A 17,838-nucleotide genomic window follows, 5' to 3' on the forward strand; every position below is an offset into this window, starting at 1 on the left:
GCTGGTGGTAAGGACCTGAGTAGAAAAGCGGTTGCAGGGTTGGTGGAAAGACCTGGTTGTGGCAGCAATGTACCTGGCCATTATGCAGTAGGAGGAGTCAGTATATCCTATGAGACCCAAACCCATTCTGTGATCATATGGTGCAGGTAATGCGGGTGCATCTTGTCCCATGTGAAATTACTGTACATTTAAGATTGCAAAGAGAGTGCAGAAAAACCACAAGTAAGAGAGTTAAAAAGAAAATCCCTGGAATTGTATAGTTGCTGGAGTGTGACTGTTAACTGTGAGTGCTAAGAGGACATGACTATTGGTGAGATGCTATGGTGGTAAGGTATTGCCAAAGTTGGGATTTTGGGAACTTCAGCCTTTTGTAGGAAAATGTAAATTTTAGAAAAAGTCAAGGCATGTATTGGTAGCACATCTGAGGATTTTCAGGACAGCAGGTGGACAAGATCAAAGTAATCCTATGTAGGCTTTACAGATGACAGACAAGTGAGAGGTGGGAGCTCCTTTGACTCAGTTGAAAAGCAAGAGCCAAAAATGGAACAATGGAACAATGGACAAAAGAACCTGTATGGAAACACCAGGACTGCTTTTAAGACACAGGCACCATACATATTATCGATTAATGAGTTTTCTTCCAGTGCACAAGATGTAGTAGCTCATCTGAGTTACAGTGATTCGGGGGAACATTGCAAGTGGCCTACCCCTTATGCAACAAAGCTAGTTTGCCATGCCCTGGTGAAAAAGCGGTACTGGAACTAAAATAAGCTGAACATGGTTCCAGAGCCATGCTGACAATGAACTTGGTATCTAGTCACACGCTCTGTTGAATTACAGTATTGCTGAAAGATTTAAAAAACAACACAGATAGAACATTTTGATTTGCCATCTCCATTTGTACATTCAAACCTTCCACACCGATTTTTCTTATAACTAAAGCTTCCCATACTTTCAGCAAATACCATAACAAGTCTTATCAATTTAAATAAGGGGGAAGGGGGAACTTTGGTCACAATGTTTGTTGCCAATCCAAAGCGTAAACCCGCCAAATCAGGGTATGTACAGTACTGTAGAATAAAGAACAATGAAAGAGACTGATTGAATCAAAGGCACATCTAGTGTAACTATATAATATATATAATCTATATGTAATATATATGTATGCAGAATTACTGTATTGATTTTTGGTCTGATTCAAATTTAAGGGTGATTGCATGTGGGGCAGTACGGATGGTGTAATGATTAGCATTACTGCCTCACAGCGCTGAGGTCATGGGTTTGATTCAGACCATGGCTCTAACTGTGCGGAGTTTGTATTTTCTCCCCGTACTTTCGTGGGTTTCCTCTGGTTATTCCGGTTTCCTCCCACAATCCAAAAACATACTGGTAGGCTAATTGGCTCCCAACAAATGAACCCTAGAATGTCTGTGTGCGAGTACATGTGGTAGGGAATATAGATTGTAAGCTCCACTGGGGCAGGGACTGATGTGAGTGTTCAACTATACTCCTGTAAAGCGCTGCGGAATATGTATGTGCTATGTAAGAAACAGTTAATAAATAATACATGTGGCATAGTGGCTAATTGAGATTGAGTATTACTACTTCAAAGAAACCTTTACAGGCTTCATTACACCCCATTCTGTGTGAATAAAGTCCGCCATCCAACCCATACATTTTAGGTGATCGGTTTGTTTCCTACTACCCGTCTATTCATCTACTTGAATATCTAGTTAGGTGTGCAATGTAAAACTTTATCACATACATTGTAGAATATCCTTTATTTTGTCATTCACTGACATCAACGTTAATACAAAGCCTGCACTAAACATTGTATATCTTTTACTCTTTTCCATATGTATATGTTATTACGTGACAATTTGATAGAGAACATTGAAAAGAAAACTCTAACTGTAAGACCACTGTCTGATTTGCCCAAATGGATATTATAGTGAATTGAGCAACTCATCATTTAGAAGAAATCTAGTTTCGCTATAATCCTTTTCAAGTGACTAGGGTATGCATCCAGATTTCTCTTAGATGAGGGGACATTTCTACTCATAAAGCAAAATTGGATAGCCTTCTTGCTCAGATCACCCTATATCTTCTAACACTTGGTGTCATCCACACTATTATAAGCCTATAACACACTGCGTATTCCATTTTTTTATATACAATAATAGAAAAAGCGTTTATTATTAAGCCCATTTTTCACATATCCTTTATATTTGCATTCACAGTTATACTTTGTTAATCCTTTCATTGAAGCCACCACTTGTATTGTTCCTTATCAATTTAATTAGTTCAAAATGACTAATGCTGCTTTCAGACGGCAAAACTGGCTTTGACCCTGTATTTGAAAACGTTTCCAAAAACGGATCTGCTAGGTAAAACCCCATTCACACTGCATCTCTTAAACGGTATATTACCGTTTAAGTGCGTTTTTTTTACACTGGCAGACCCGTTTTTGGAAACTTTCCAAATACAGGGTCAAAGCCAGTCTTCAGCACGCCCCCCCCCCCCCGCGGGTTAACACACACAACCACCCCCCCTCGGGTTAACACTCCCCCTCCGTGGGTTAACACCCCCCCCAGGCTAACTACCCCCCCCAATGTGTTTAAGAACCCCCTCCCCCCCCCGTGCAGCCGTACCTCCGTAATTGCGGATCCCGGCACTGCAGTATGGACGGATGCACTTATGAAAAAAGTGACTTTCCGAAACTGTCTTTACGAAAGACAGTTTTTTTAAACAGGTTTTCCTATTGGGCAGACACTTTTTTTCATAAGTGCATCGGGCGGGGCGGCGGGGGCGGCTCGAGTGCTATGAATGAGCTCATTAATGAGCGCTCATTAAATATTCACTGCGCTGAATTTAGGACCCAGCTCATTGGCTGGGTCCTAAATACCGTTTCAGACCCGATTTTGATGCCAAAATACCGGGTCTGAAATGGGTAGGACCCTCCATTTTAACCGTTTTACAAAATCGGCTTTCGTAAAACGGTAAAGTGATCCTGCACCTTTCAGACCGCACAGGTTACCGTTTTAAAAAGGTTAAAAATCGGCAAAATACCGGTTTTTAAGTGCGGTCTGAAAGGGGCATAATAGAATACAGATACTGATCAGGACTGGCTAGAGAGAGTCTTTGTCTGCCATGTGTAAGAGTAGTTTCCAGCTTTTGGAGGTATCCTATCACCTCACATTTTTTAATATTATTACATTTGGCTACCCGATTACATCACCCGATAAAATGTGCTTTGGCTGAAAACACACAGGTTTAGTGAAACCAGTGTGTTTCACAATGCCACAGATCCATTTTCGCTGGCAGGTAAAGATGATTAGCAATAATTTACAGTTCCTGCCAGCTTATTAGCCATGATAGCGATTACAGGTAATAGTACTGTATATTGCTCTTTGTCTTTACCTTGTTTTGATGTGTACTTTTATTATTTCAATTAAAAGGGTCTTTATTTTAGCAAGTGAGTTTCTGCATGGTTTATCTTCATGTAGTTCTAGGATGTTTTACATTACGTGATGGGTTTAGCACATATCCTTAATTTACCTTTTCAATATGGAGTTTTACTGCAATATAACATGGGGGGTTATTCTAGTCCATTCTTTCTGACAAAATCCTTCTTAGATGGACAAAACCATGTGCACTGCGGGTGGGGCAGATGTAACTTGTGTAGAGAGAGTTAGATTTGGGTGGGGTTTTTCTTCAAAGTGAGATCTATATTGCAGCGTAAAATAAAGCAGTCAGTATTTTCCCTGCACAGAAACAAAATAACTCACCCAAATATAATTCTCTCTGCACATGTTACATCTGCCCCCCTGCAGTGCACATGGTTTTGTCCATCTAAGAAGGATTTTGTCAGAAAGAATGAACTAGAATAAACCCCATGGTATAGCATCTGTTTGCTTCACCATAATGAATCATTTGCTTTTTCTTTATTTGCCATATAATTAATAAATGAAAATTCTTCTACTTTTAGCATGTCACTATACCTAGAAAAAAATATAAATCAAAATAATTAATAATGACACCATAATTGCTGTAACATTTAAATCCAGTCATATTAGTACTTTTTTATCATAATAAACTACATATCTCTTCTCTTAGCAATTAGGGTTATTGCTTTTTTGAGTCATGCAGTTTGACATGGGGTTGCCTTAACTCTTCTAGAAAGAAAAGCTTTATCCAATATATTTTAAAATGAACTGTAATTCATGTATCAGACATAATACATTAGACGCATTCTGAGATCAGCATTGCATCATAAAATGGTTTGCGATTTATTTTCTAATATTAATAACACCATATTTTATTGTCCAAGTGTTTGTATCATTACTATATACCATATAACATCAATCAGCACTCCCATGTGCGGAATGGCGTACACCCGGCAGTTACACTGAGGAGGTGTCTAATCTATAATATATTTACTGATGGCTGTCTGCATGTCTTGAAAAAGGCTCAAATTGGAGCCGAAACGTTGACCTAAGATGTGGCAGCGTGTTTAATAAAGAAGCATTTGAAAAATTCAATTACAGTCTGGAGAGTGGCCTCATACTTTACTGTACCCACGTTTACATTTACCTCTGAAGAGGACTGAGTGTACACCCCAGCAGGAATGGACATCAATAGCGAGTGTCACCTTACCCCCTGGATATATATATATATATATATATATATATAGATAGATAAATAGATAGATAGATAGATATACTTTGAATGGCACTCCATGTAACATCAATGATGACCGGGGTGCACACACAGCAGAGGTAGACAGATGTGGGAAACAGTGGCACGCGCTCGGCTTTGCATAAACACAGTCAGACTACAGCAGTAGTATCCAACGTTTCGGAGTTTAATCCGTTTTCAAGGAGAGAACGTTCTCTCCTTGAAAACTGATTCTCTCCTTGAAAACGGATTAAACTACGAAACATTGGATACTACTGCTGTAGTCTGACTGTGTTTATGCAAAGCCGAGTGCGTGCCACTGTTTCCCACATCTATATATATATATATATATATATAGAGAGAGAGAGAGAGGTAGACGGCCTGGCACTCCCTCAGCTGGGATTCAGTACCTGGGTGCCTTCTGGAACAAACAGGTAGTCTCGTAGGAAGGAACAGACAGCGGCACTCCAAGGGTTTTCAACAGCGTGTATTAAAGCAAACCAACGTTTCGGGGTATCATTCACCCCTTTGTCAAGGTTTAAGTGCAATAACGTTATTGCACTTAAACCTTGACAAAGGGGTGAATGATACCCCGAAACGTTGGTTTGCTTTAATACACGCTGTTGAAAACCCTTGGAGTGCCACTGTCTGTTCCTTCCTACGAGACTATATATATATATATATATATATATATATATATATATATATATGTTTTTTCTTACACAATGCTATACAACACAAAAATGTAAATACTTTGGTGCTGATGCCACAAACATAGCCAGTGGCGGATTCAGGGGGGGGCACCCGGGCACGTGCCCCCTGTCATTTATTTTGTAGCTGAGGACCAGGGCTTTCCAACGAGCCCAGCCCCGTGTCTCTAGCCCCCCGGGAACCGGAGATATAGCCTGGCAAACCTGTAACGTTTTTTCCCCATAGGATAATATGGGACCCGTCAATTCCGACCCCCACCCGGTTCCGACGGCTGCCAGTTCCCGCCCTGGCATCACAGAAGCTTGTGACTTCATTCAATTCCAAATCGCTGGGCCTTCAATATGATATCAGGATGTTCCAAATCGGTCAATCGGTTCCAGAGATATTGCGTGTAAACCGATTTTTTTACTTTTGAAATGTAATTTCATGGCTGTTCATGTTCTTTGAGGGCAGATTACTCTGGAACTAAACGTTCCAGTTTCACTGGACCAAAATCATTCAAAGCCCACTCAAAAGTTCTTCAATATAATACTTCTCTCATGTAAATGGGTCAGTTGGTTCCGAAGATATAGCCGGTTAAATGAGATAACTTGTGAAAGGGGGAGGGGTGGTTTTCTCTCCCCCTCACACCAGAAAATGCAGGGACTAGGCTGGTGTAAAAGGGGCCAACCTGGGAATGCATTTTCTGGTGTGAAAGGGGTATTATTTCAAATAGCCGAGACCTGCAGTGCTCTGAATACAGCCAGGCTCTGCCACTGTCAGTGGCTATCACTTCTGCCTGGCGGCGGCTGTCCCCCATTTACCTCGAGCACGTATTCCCCCTTGGCAATGAGCATGTATTCCCACATGGCAACGAGCATGGAACCTCTGGCAATGAGCATGGAACTCTTGGCAATGAGCATGTAGAGAAGCAGCACTTATGTATCATAATTTTTAATAGGCATTATGGTGTTTGGCATAACACATAATGGACATAATGGCGTGTAACTTAACGTGTAATGGACATTATGGTGTAAATGTTTAATGCGAGCCTTTGGTGGACAATGTCCCTGTTTATGAAGTGTATTGTGAATTTTGGCTTAATCTGTGTGGCATTATGTGAATTCTGGCTCAATCCATGTGGCATTATGTGAATTTTGTCTCAATCCGTGTGGCATTATGTGAATTTTGGCTCAATCCGTGTGGCATTATGTGAATTTTTTCCCAATCCGTGTGGCATTATGTGAATTTTGGCTCAATCCGTGTGGCATTATGTGAATTTTGGCTCAATCCATGTGGCATTATGTGAATTTTGGCTCAATCCGTATGCCATTTTATGCATTTGGCTCAATCCGTATGGCATTTTATGCATTTGGCTCAATCCGTGTGGCATTATGTGAATTTTGACACAATCCATTTGGAATTATGTGAATTTTGGCTCAATCCGTGTGTGTTATTATGTAAATTTTGGCTCAATCCATGTGGCATTATGTGAATTTTGACACAATCCATGTGGCATTATTTGAATTTTGGCTCAATCCATGTGGCATTATGTCAATTTTGGCTCATTCCATTTGGCATCATGTGTAAGGGGCAAGTATAATGGGGTCTAGTATTTTGTTGCATAATGTGTAGAAGTTGTATATGGTGTTGACATGCCCCCTGTTGAGTGGCCACATACCCTTTTCCTTTGGCGCGCGCACAACTACATCCTTCACTTTTGTTGCCATGGTGGGCCTGCATACTTTAAATGCCAGGGCCTATTTTTAATTCCATTCCCACCCTCTCCTGCCGCTCTCTTAGCATGTACACTGGCACCACTAACACCGCCCCTCCCCACCCAAACCCTTTTTTATCATGGTGCCCCCCCCCTGTCATTTTATCCTGGATCCGCCCCTGAACATAGCCACATATAACATATATGTAAATAGTATGATAATAACCCTTGTCATTTTCATTTTCATGTGAGATAGTGCCCCAATGTTTTTTATAGGAGTATAGTCCTTGCTTTCACCATGGATGGATATTGTCCAAATATATCTGAAAAAGATGCTGGTAGACCCATTACCCTTCAATCATGACCGTTTTTGTGTAAAAGAGGATACTGCAAAATATAGCAATCTAGTGCAGAAACCTTTAGATAAAAGGGTTTTAATAAAACAAAAATATACTCACAATATAAATATAATAGAGTGCATATAAAACCTCTTATCCCGTAAATGCAAGCACAGCTCCCATGCGCATCTCACCGATCCACCCAGATGAAATTAGGGTTAGGCACAATGTCTGGACCAAGGCGTTGTCCTCAGGAGGGGGAACCTGGTGATAGGGCTGGATGCAAATGGTCCTTGTTGCTAGCCACGCAAATGCTTTACGTGTTTCAGACACCCATCCTTCACCAGAAGCATGTGTAGTGTGCTGCAATTGACTGTGCTCATATTATTTATTGGTGGCAATGTACATTCTAATCAAAATATGCAAGATCCAATGCAGAGAAGATGATGTTATGCCTCACTTTGGATTCCAAGCCTGAAAACTGGAAATTTGGGTGGGCTCTGTTTCTTGGAAATCGAACCTACAGTACGCATCCCTAGCACTGACATGATGAATTTGGATATGGTCAATGTCAATATGTTCACCATGTCAACATTCAAACCATGTCCATGGCCTGATGTCAGCATTATGAATGTTGAAAACATTCCCAACTCACTTATGTATTATGTAGTCTACAGTATGCTTTGTGTTCTTTTTTGTGGATAATAATCTAGTCTCATTTTGTACAGAAGTTTGCCAATTTAGACTGGTAGTTTTAAATATTTATATTGTTACACATCCGGAAATGCTAAATAATGGAAAGTCATATTTGTACTCATTAACACAGAAGACAAAATGGATCAGAAAAGTAAGTGCAGCCGCATCAATATCTGGCCTTTTCTCAGGGACATTTTGTATATATTAAAACCTTTTTTGCTTTTCCTTTGAGATAACATCTCTTTATCAGTGCTCTCCATTCCAGGAGGCTTATTTTTCATTTTCAATATTTTCATTCTGTCTTCTTTGTGCTTCAATATCTATTCAACTTCATTTAAATGGTTTTTGGAATGAAACTCTAATAATGAGGCAATTTATGAATCTCAGTTATATCTCACATTTTACAAAGAAGATTGGAACATAAGATAATGGCACTGGACAGAGCCTTTTGTCACAATGCAGAGTGATTAACAGAAATTAAGTTGACTAGCCCCATTCATTTTGTCTCATCAAATGATAATAGCATCTCATGAAATATTGTAAGATTTTAGCATTGCCCAGAAAATTGAGAATAGTTTAATATACTTTTACCCTGAGATGTATATTGCTTAGTCTGTGCATTAGAACTGTATGAATCAATTTCAACTTGTAATAAGAATTTGAGTTATACAAATCTTAAAATAAGGGCAAATTAAAATATACTAAGTATTCATCAATCACATTTTCAACTTTAAAAATGCACCATTCATGTGAAAAAGTGATGTGCTTACATTACACCTACATCCCATTAAGCACACTTGATTTACCTGTCAAAACATTTAGTTATCTTGTAAAAAGTATATTTCAGTCCTAGTGCCAGTTAGTAAACATAACCAGTGTAACAAGGGTGCAGTCTCGCTGCCTGGCTGTCTAAAGGAGTGCAAACCCTTCAACAAAAGGAAAACAAAGAGGTGCTGCCATAGCACATACTTACAATTACTCAATGTATCTAATTTATAACAATTTGATTTCTTAAAATAATAAAGACACATCAGCATATTTTCAGTAAAATAGTGTAACTGTATCAGTAGTTAAAAAAACTGAAAAATAGAGAATATAAAAGTTAAGGCCCATGCACACTGGGTGATTTTGAGCTCAAAACCCACCCAGTGTGTATGGTCGGATGATGAGTGCTGAAGCATGCACCCGCAATGCTGGTATTACTAGCATCTTGCTATGGAAAGCCACCCACCCCCGTGAAAATCACTTGGATGGGCAAAAATCCCTCAGTGTGTATGCGATTTTAAGCCCACTGATTTCCCCCATCATTGATGTGCATACACGCTGGGCAAAAATGTCCAGTGTGTATGCACCATTAGCGACGGTATGATAGTGGATCGAGGTGTCACTATTTAACGCAAACAAGAATATACTGGTCCAACAACAGCATATTGTCTCCACATTACAAAAATAATATGAGTACCAACAGCGGATGGCATGCAGTTTAATGCTGTGCGGTCTTATCAGTCGCTACATGGCAAAAAGTCACTCACTGGAATTCTCTATTAAAGGCTTGTCTAAGAGTATCTGGGTGTTAAGGTCATAGATAGCGTTGTGAAAGAGCAAAAAAGGGCACATTCTCTGGGGAAGTACAGTATAGCCTGATATATCGGAGTTTAATTTAGCCAGATGTGATGCTCTCCATAAAAGCTCACCGGGACCAGTGGTGCAGCCGGATAAGACATCCTCCAGCCAATGCTGGTGCTCTTTGGAGAAGCTGACAATAGTGCTGTGCTTTCTCTGCGGAGATGTGGAGATAGTTGTTAATATAACTGAAGACTAGCTGCAAACAGCATGAGCCTTCAATGCTTTTCTCTGCTCGTGGCAGCCTTCTCAAGAAGAAGCTGCCACAAGCAGAGTAACGCATAGAAGCCTGGTATGAGAAAGGGCTTATGTGACATTTATAAATAGACACCCAATTCTCCCCTGATGTGTGCACAACCAACATACTGTAAGTTGTTAGATAGATATAAAAACAACAATAGAAATACAAGCAATACAAAAGATTATAAATAATAATAATAATAATAATAATAATAAAATAATTTTAGCTGATTTTGCATACTTTGCAACAGATTTGACTCTACTATTTATATAAAGTATTTTGTGTATGGTGAGGGTGTATTTTAAAAAACCTATCTCACATGTAATAGGTGTGCAAGAACATTTACAGATGCAATAATAAAGTAATCATTTCTCTTAGTTACGAGGCACCATGAAGGTCTTATACTGACCAAGGTGCAGTATCCAACATTTAAAATTTTGTATTGTTTGTTTGCTTATTTTTGGCTGACAAGTTACTGTATAGCCAGCGCAGAGTAAATATTCAGTATTATGAATTATGTGCATTTGCACAAAAGCAAATAGACTACATAAAGCATTTCATAAATGAGACTACAGTATATCTATTTTTTTTTTCCCACCAAACAATATTGTAAGTAAAATCATAAAATGACGGCTGTTCATTTTTTTACAATATACGGAGTGGCAATGTAGAAATATGGCTGTAACACATTTTGGAATATATAAACTAATTATATTTTTATTTCAAAGCACTGAGGCTCAAAATTAGTTTTTTATATGTTTCAAAAACAAAAGGAAACAAAAAAAATGTTAATTATATTTTCAAACAAATGCAACACATTAGAAAGATCTATGCTGAGATGATAAGTTCTGGAACATTCATACTAGGGAGGAAACATTTATTATTTTAGTTTTTCTTTCTTTTAAAATGTTTACTCTTTAGTTGTTAAGAATATAATTTGAAAATGATTGTTATAGCTTAGATTGTGATTTGCATTATCCAATCTATCTGTGCATATGCTTGTCAATGCAGCTCCTGGTAAATGCTGCTCTCTTTATCCTGGATTGAAATGGTTCTAAGGCTCCAACCACCTTATGACTCTGTTTCCATTCGGGAGGCCACTGACAAGTGTTGAAGTCGAAAATATCATAGCCACATGTATCAGAGTGGCCTCTGAGCTGTTGCGTACCAGCCATGCGTGCGCAAACTCCGGCGCTGCGTACATTGGCTTGTGAAGCCCTGCGTATTAAGGGGGGCGGGGGTGTGTGCCTATATGTAAATAATAACTTAACATCATGTGAGAAAAATATGAGCACAGACCTGGAAGAAGACAACTCGGACTCAGTGTGGGCAGAGATAACCAACAATAATAAATAAAAAAAAATTATAATAGGGGTATGCTATAGACCACCAAATTTAAACGAAAGGGAAGAGTCTCTTCTTTTAAACCAAATCAAACAAGCATCAAATCAGGGTCAGGTATTAATTATGGGGGATTTTAATTTACCCGACATTGATTGGGAAAACGAAACAGGTAAATCAGCAAGAAGCAATGGGTTCTTAAGCTTACTTAAAGACCAGTTTATTACACAAACTGTAGAAACTCCAACTCGTGATGAGGCACTCTTGGACTTAGTATTAACAAATAACACAGACTTAGTTTCAAACACAAAAGTAATTGAACAATTAGGGAAGAGTGATCACAATATGGTTTCACTGGAAATAACTACAGTAAATTACAACAAAAAGGATCTGCAAAAATACTAAACTTCAGAAAAGCGAACTTTGAATTATTCAGGGAAGCCCTAACAGGAATTGGGTGGGAAATGGTTATGGAGGGAAAAAATGCAGAGGAAATGTGGGATACTCTAAAAAAGGTGCTTGATTCACTAACTATTGAATACATTCCTAAAGTAACTAAAGGTAAATTAAACAAAAAAAAGCCACCATGGTTGGACAAAGAAGTAACGTCAGCTATCAACAATAAAACCAGAGCCTTTAAATTCTATAAAAATAACTTGAATGAGGAGGCGTTCGCAAAATACAAAGAATCAAACAAAACTTGTAAAGGGGTAATCAAAGCAGCTAAAATATTATATGAAGAGTGCATAGCCACTGAAAGCAAAACCAACCCAAAGAAGTTTTTTAAATACATAAATAGTAAACGTTTAATTAAGGAAAACATACTAACTGATACTAGTGGAAAAGGTGTTACTGAGGACAAGGGAAAAGCAAAACTGTTAAATGAGTTCTTCTCATCAGTATTTACTAAGGGAGAGCAGACTGTGGAACGAACATTTACCACAAACGGGACAAATAAGCCAGATCTCATTGTGGATTTCATGCCGAAGGAAATAATACTGAGGCTAAGCAAACTCAAAACAAATAAATCACCAGGGCCAGATGGGATTCATCTGAGGGTATTAATGGATTTAAGGGATGAACTAGCTACCCCCCTACATTATATCTTTAGCAAGTCACTATCGTCAGGTATAGTACCAAAAGATTGGAGAATAGCAGAGGTAGTGCCAATATTCAAAAAAGGAAGATCCCGCTAATTACAGACCCGTTAGTTTAACATCAATTGTGGGTAAACTATTTGAAGGATTTTTATCCAGGAATATTTAGATCATCACCGTCTACTCAGTACTAACCAACATGGGTTCGTGAAAAATCGTTCATGCCAAACTAATTTACTAGGGTTCTATGAAGAGGTTAGCAAAAACCTAGATAATGGAAATGCTGTAGATGTGATTTTCTTAGATTTCGCTAAAGCATTTGATACTGTCCGACACAAGAGATTGATTAATAAAATGGAGAACCTAGGATTGGGTGAAAATATCTGCAGATGGGTAGGGAATTGGCTATGTAATAGAGAACAAAGAGTGGTTGTGAATGGTGCCGTATCAGATACGATACCGTTACTAAGTGGAGTGCCCCAGGGTTCGGTTTTGGGGCCCATTTTGTTTAACATTTTTATTAATGATATTGGGATAGGGTTACTCAGCAATGTATCCATCTTTGCGAACGATACAAAACTTAGCAAAGTCATCAAATCATCAGAAGATGTCACCATGCTTCAAAATGATCTTGCAATTCTAGATGAGTGGGCAAAAAAATGGAAGATGAGGTTCAATGTAGATAAATGTAAGGTTATGCACCTTGGGAGACACAACCAGTGTGCAAGTTACAACCTTAGCGGAGAGGAACTGGGTAATGCCATACTTGAAAATGATCTAGGAGTCCAAATAGACAGCAAACTGGGATGTAGTGCCCATTGTAATGTAGCTACAAAAAAGGCCAACAAAATTCTGGCATGTATTAAGAGGGGAATGGAAACTGGGGACTCAAGGGTAATTATGCCACTGTATAAAGCATTGGTGAGACCTCAGCTCGAGTACGGAGTGCAGTTCTGGGCCCCACACTATAAAAAGGACATCATAGAATTAGAAAAAGTCCAAAGGCGAGCAACAAAGCTTATTAGGGGAATGGAGAATTTAAGCTACGGGGAGAGATTAAGCAATTTGGGACTATTTACATTAGAAAAGAGACGTTTAAGGGGGGACATGCTCAACATGTACAAGTATATCAAGGGCCAATATAAGGAACTGTCACACACCCTCTTTTCTACTAGAAAGGAATCTAGGACACGAGGGCATGAGTATAGATTAGAAGAAAAAAGATTTCATTCAGCTATTAGAAAGAATTTCTTTACGGTCAGAACAGTCAAACTCTGGAACTCTCTTCCCAGAGAGGTGGTAACGGCTGGCTCATTAAATGCGTTCAAGGCAAAGTTGGACAAACATTTACTGGAGAAAAACATCCATGGGTACAAATAAGAAATATAATTTGTCTGTAAAATATCAGAACCTACCAAATCAGCAATGGATATCTATACCAGGTTGAACTAGATGGACGCAAGTCTTTTTTCAGCCTTACCTACTATGTAACTATGTAACTACAGTATGTATTAGCACATGGTATGAGTAAATACGGTATTATTATTATTATTATAATTTTATTTATAAGGCGCCACAAGTGTTTCGCAGCGCCGTACAAAGGAACAATACAGGGAGACAAAGCTTGGCATAACATTGAATAAATAACAAAAATACAGTACAAATAAAGAGTGCCACAGATCAATACACATTACAGCTTAAATGTAAGTAGTGAGGACTCAATCAACATACAACTAGAGGCTTGAGGCCAATGATGGAGATGAGTATGCAGACGAAGATGGTCACTGAGTGTTGGAGTATAGGAGAGCTGTGAGTGAAATGTGAAGAGAAGTGGGCTTTGACAACAGGAGGGAAGAGGGCCCTACTCGGAGGAGCTTACAATCTAGTAGGAAGGGGAGACAGACAGATTACAAGAGGTGCAAGCGAGTGGGTGGTGGTTAGATAGCAGGATGTAAACAGGCAAGGGGTCGGAGAACCAGCTGGTTTATGCAGTGGAAGGGTATGCTTTGATGAATAGGTAAGTTTTCAGTGCCCGTTTGAAGCTTTGCAAGGTCGGGGAGAGTCTAATGGAGTGAGGGAGTGCGTTCCACTGAAGGGGTGCAGCACGGGCAAAGTCTTGTACTCTAGCATGGGAAGCAGTGATCAGGGTGGAGGAGAGACGACAGTCGTCAGCCGACCGTAGAGGGTGGGAGGGTGCTTGAATGGAGATGAGGTTAGAGATATATGGAGCAGTAGAATTAGAGTTGGCCCTGTATGTGAGTGTGAGGTGTTTTAAGAGGATTCTGTAGGGGAATGGAAGCCAGTGCAGATTTTGTTGAAGGGGAGTGGCAGAATTAGAGCGGCGGGAGAGGAAGATAAGCCTGGCTGCAGCATTGAGGACAGATTGGAGAGGAGCCAGTTGGGATTGAGCGAGTCCGGTTAGGAGAGAATTACAGTAGTCAAGGCGTGAGATGACCAATGAGTGGATGATCAGCTTAGTTGCACTCTGTGAGAGAAAGGGCCTGATGCGAGCAATGTTGCATAACTGGAAACGGCAAGAATTGGCCAGGGCTTGGATGTGGGGTGCAAAGTAGAGGGAGGAGTCAAGAGTGACACCCAGGCAGTAACATACGCATGTGACACCCAGGCGTACGGTAACATACGCATTTGCACAGAATTGTCACAAAATCACTTCCTAATTACACATTTATATGGTGTATCCCCCCACTCTCAGTCCATCAACTTATCTGCAGACAACTTGCATTTGGGAAACAATACTTATGTCTGCACTGCTATGTAAGTTTAAATAGATTTTGTATGCTTCTATTGTTAACGACAAACAAGACTCATTTGTCGTGTCAATAAGATACTAGTCTGTCATTGTATACACTATAGGTCAGAACAAATTAAGAATACAATAAACCATACAAAAATCCAAGAATAGGCAAATGCCTGATTGTGTAATCAAACAAACAATGTTGTCTGCATAGACCTTTAAGTGATTTAAGAAGCTGACATCCAAATGTACATTGATATACTGTAAGACATTGATATAAAACATTGAGAATATGTATTAATAGTGATATTTCAAATGTATAAAATACATTTCCTCCTACATATAGTCTTCACCCATCTGGTCATCGAGTCTCATACACTTCTAATACATGGTGACCAAGTTATTCAGCCGAACATGCTAGGAGGGAATGGGACAGCATTAGAACATCATTCTTGGGATCAAAATGTTTATTAATTTATAAGCAGTAATCTGGTGGTTGTGAGGATACTGTCACATATTGCAGTGACAAGTTATTAACAATATCGGATTAATGTATATTATTGTATAATAATGTGGTGGGTTTGACTAGTCTTGGGGCGGGAACCCAGAAGTAAACAACTGTAATCACATCTCAAGACTCAGGCATCGACCACCATTCGAGCCCCAATGTACTGGATATGTCCCACCCCCCAGCCCCAATGGAAGAAGACCATACATTCCCTATTGTTTTACCTTTTGAACTATTGTATAAAATAGCACTCCTGGCCAATGTCACACACACCTTCCTCTTAAGTCGTCTTGCTAAGATTGACTGAGGCCCAGACCTGGGAGCGCTTGCGTATCACGTATGTTTATTGATTGTAGCTGTTTCTTTGTACTTGACTGTGCTGCTGCTTCAAACCACAGCATTAGAAAGCAAGTATTGGTATTGCATTCCTTTTCTGATAGGGGTTTCATTATATCCTTGTGTGTTGTAGATAATACTCTGTTTTGTGCCCGATAAGTGTCTGCTAAATTCCTTGCATTTACACGCAGGTTTGCGGTGATTAGCTGCCGTAGCGACAAATATACGCAGCCAACTATGAAGTGTATTTCTTTGCAAATAATTTGAACTCTACAAAAGATATCTGAGTTGTTTCTTATTGGGCTCCTCTATTTGCAGCCTAGTTACCCTCTGCAGCTGCGGAGTTAAGATGTGGCATAACCTCACTGTTGTCACAAATCAGGGTCTTAGCCTTACTTATAGCACTATGTTCATCTGTGCTGCCTCTCTGTTATTCATACATCTATGGGTGTCTTCAAGATGAATGAGCACTGCATGAACCCTAAAGGTAAACATACCATCACAAACACGGGGGCTGCCATGATATGCTCTGTTAGGTGATTCACCTATACAGCACAGCCCCACTCACACAATTCTCTGCTCCAATGTGTTAAAACTGTTTTCAACTTAAACCTGCACCTTGAATAAGTATATGGGCCCTTATTCACATTGGCGCGTTCGCATGCGAATTCGCATGTTTCATCTTGCTGCTCCCATTGCGCATGTGCAGCTAACGCAATGCGCATGTGCAAGTTGAGAAAACACTATTCGCAAGCAATCTTCCGAGTAGTTTTAGTCATCCGAACGAGTGCTTAGGAAGTAGGCGTGCTGTGGGCGTTAGCATGGGCACGACCTTTATAATGAGCAAAACTGGGCGTACACATGGGCATTCACTGTGAGTGGTGGGTTTGCTTTCGCATGAGTGCAAGAGGGATTGTTCCCCACAAACTCAAAAGCTTTCGCAAGCTCAAAGCAGGTTTTCAGTTTTGCACACCATACTTTTTGTGAACTGCTCATTCGTACGGACCAAACACACGCACGAAATGCCTAAATCAATGGCTAAATCAATGGCACCTGCACACCATTGACACCAATACATGGTTGATTTCGGGAGACAATTAACTCAGCACAACTTCTGATTGCATACCAACAGCAATCAAGTGTTAGCAGACACAAACTTCTTATGTTGGTAAGGTGAATTTTAAGAAACCAATGCGATAAAACCGAACAAATTACACCATTATAAATTGGCCTTATGTAACATACCACCACTATTTTCATTTCTACTCTGCTATGTTTAGCATGTTGGCCCTCTCAACATTATTCGACATTTGTCAACTCACATATTCGGGAGCAGAGCATGTTCGTTTGCACACTGTGGTGTGCGTAAGAAAATGTGTGGGAGCGAGCGAACAGTTTTACGTACGCGCAATGTAAGTCCAGTCCCCTTTTGTTATGGTTGTGTGCGAAGGATTTCGCAAGCACTATAGGCGTGACGTCGCCAGATGCGTGCGTGTGTTTGTTTCTTGTATGAGTGCTTGCGTATGTGCATGCGAGCGCATGAACCTGAATAAGGCCCATTGTGTATTGAGTAATGCTTCAGTCATTCCTGTGCTCTTGTTGTTATTGCTAAAGTGATTCTGTGTCTGACCACCTGTATTAACCGTGTTCCAGCATTTTGAGTATTACCTGTCTTACTAGCATTTCCTGCATTACTTGCTTTACCTGCTTTTCCTTCTGTATAGTGCAGTGGAATTTGCTGCGCTATATAAGAAACTGTAAATATATAAACTGAAGATTTCAGCACTTATAGAAATCCAGAATGTCCTCTGTTAGAGCA

At 39.7% G+C, this 17,838-nt stretch overlaps 1 long non-coding RNA gene across 2 annotated transcripts in view; it reads right to left on the reverse strand.

Annotated features, from left to right (window-relative positions):
• Positions 1-17,838, reverse strand: part of LOC146080704 (uncharacterized) — a 57,039-nt gene that overhangs the window by 19,445 nt on the left and 19,756 nt on the right. Inside the window, exon 8 of one of the 2 annotated variants that reach the window (XR_014474957.1) lies at positions 14,016-15,592. The exons of the other annotated variant lie outside the window; for it this stretch is intronic. This is a non-coding gene — a long non-coding RNA (uncharacterized LOC146080704). Of the gene's footprint in view, positions 1-14,015; positions 15,593-17,838 lie in introns of those variants that run through there. 2 annotated transcript variants of the gene reach the window in all.

This window comes from Crinia signifera, chromosome 5, assembly GCF_055691185.1.
Source record: "Crinia signifera chromosome 5, ASM5569118v1, whole genome shotgun sequence".
NCBI lineage: Eukaryota > Metazoa > Chordata > Amphibia > Anura > Myobatrachidae > Crinia > Crinia signifera.